This window comes from Capsicum annuum, unplaced genomic scaffold, assembly GCF_002878395.1.
Source record: "Capsicum annuum cultivar UCD-10X-F1 unplaced genomic scaffold, UCD10Xv1.1 ctg7706, whole genome shotgun sequence".
NCBI classification, from domain to species: domain Eukaryota; kingdom Viridiplantae; phylum Streptophyta; class Magnoliopsida; order Solanales; family Solanaceae; genus Capsicum; species Capsicum annuum.
In genome coordinates, this window is record NW_025887418.1 from 1 (window position 1) to 1,196 (window position 1,196).

At 49.3% G+C, this 1,196-nt stretch overlaps 3 non-coding genes and 1 pseudogene across 3 annotated transcripts; all 4 read right to left on the reverse strand.

Moving 5' to 3' along the window:
- Window positions 1–201: 201 nt before the first annotated feature.
- LOC124894721 lies at window positions 202–320 on the reverse strand. The gene has a single exon (XR_007051319.1). It is a non-coding gene; the product is annotated as a 5S ribosomal RNA (ribosomal RNA).
- Window positions 321–498: 178 nt separating this feature from the next.
- Window positions 499–617, reverse strand: LOC124894720. Its single transcript, XR_007051318.1, has one exon. It is a non-coding gene; the product is annotated as a 5S ribosomal RNA (ribosomal RNA).
- Window positions 618–794: 177 nt separating this feature from the next.
- Window positions 795–913, reverse strand: LOC124894722. The gene has a single exon (XR_007051320.1). It is a non-coding gene; the product is annotated as a 5S ribosomal RNA (ribosomal RNA).
- A 172-nt stretch (window positions 914–1,085) lies between these two features.
- LOC124894723 lies at window positions 1,086–1,196 on the reverse strand (annotated as a pseudogene; the record flags this gene model as incomplete).

Below are 1,196 nucleotides of genomic sequence, written 5' to 3' on the forward strand. Positions count from 1 at the left end.
GTGCATTAGTGCTGGTATGATCGCATCCGTCATTCCCAGCACTCCAAATTCTATTATGCTTCATCTCCTCCGCCGCCCGTCACGCCCCGCACGCGCGCCTCTGCGCCTTGCCCCCTTTCTCGTTTCCGCCAAGAGGAAAAACAAAAAGATTCGCCGATCGAACAGGCACAAAATTAAATCGAATTTTAAAGAAAAAAAAAAGCGATGCAACACGAGGACTTCCCAGGGGGTCACCCATCCTAGTAGTACTCTCGCCCATGCAAGCTTAACTTCGGAGTTCTGATGGGTTCCGGTGCGTTAGTGCTGGTATGATCGCATCCGTTATTCCCAGAACTCCAAATTCAATTATGCCTCTTTCTCCTACGCCGCCAGTCACACACCGCACGCGCGCCCCTGCGCTTTTCCCCCGTTCTCGTTTCCGCCAAGAGGAAAAACAAAAGATTCGCGGATCGAACCGGCAAAATTAAACTGAATTTTAAAGGAAGCAAAAAAAAGAAAGGGATGCAACACGAGGACTTCCCAGGGGGTCACCCATCCTAGTACTACTCCTTCCCAAGCACGCTTAACTTCGGAGTTCTGATGGGATCCGGTGCGTTAGTGCTGGTATGATCTCATCCGTCATACCCAGCACTCCAAATTTTATTATGCCTAATTCTCCTGCGCCGCCAGTCACACACCGCACGCGCGTCCCTGCGCCTTGCCCTCATTCTCATTCCGCCAAGAGGAAAAACAAAAAGATTCGTTGATCGAACGGGCAAAATTAAATCGAATTTTTATGGAAAAAAAAAAAAGAAGGGATGCAACACGAAGACTTCCCAGGGGGTTACCCATCCTAGTACTAATCTTGCCCAAGGACGCTTAACTTTGGAGTTCTGATGGGATTCGGTGCGTTAGTGCTGGTATGATCGCATCCGTCATTCCCAGAACTCCAAATTCTATTATGCTTCATCTCCTCCGCCGCCCGTCACACCCCTCACGCACGCCCCTGCGCCTTGCCCCCTTTCTCGTTTCCGCCAAGAGGTAAAACAAAAAGATTCGCCGATCGAACCGGCAAAATTTAACCGAATTTTAAAAGAAAAAAAAAAGGGATGCAACACGGAAAGTTCCAAGGGGGTCACCCATCCTAGTACTACTCTCGCCCAAGCTCGTTTAACTTCGGAGTTCTGATGGGATCCGGTGTGTTAGTGCTAGTATGA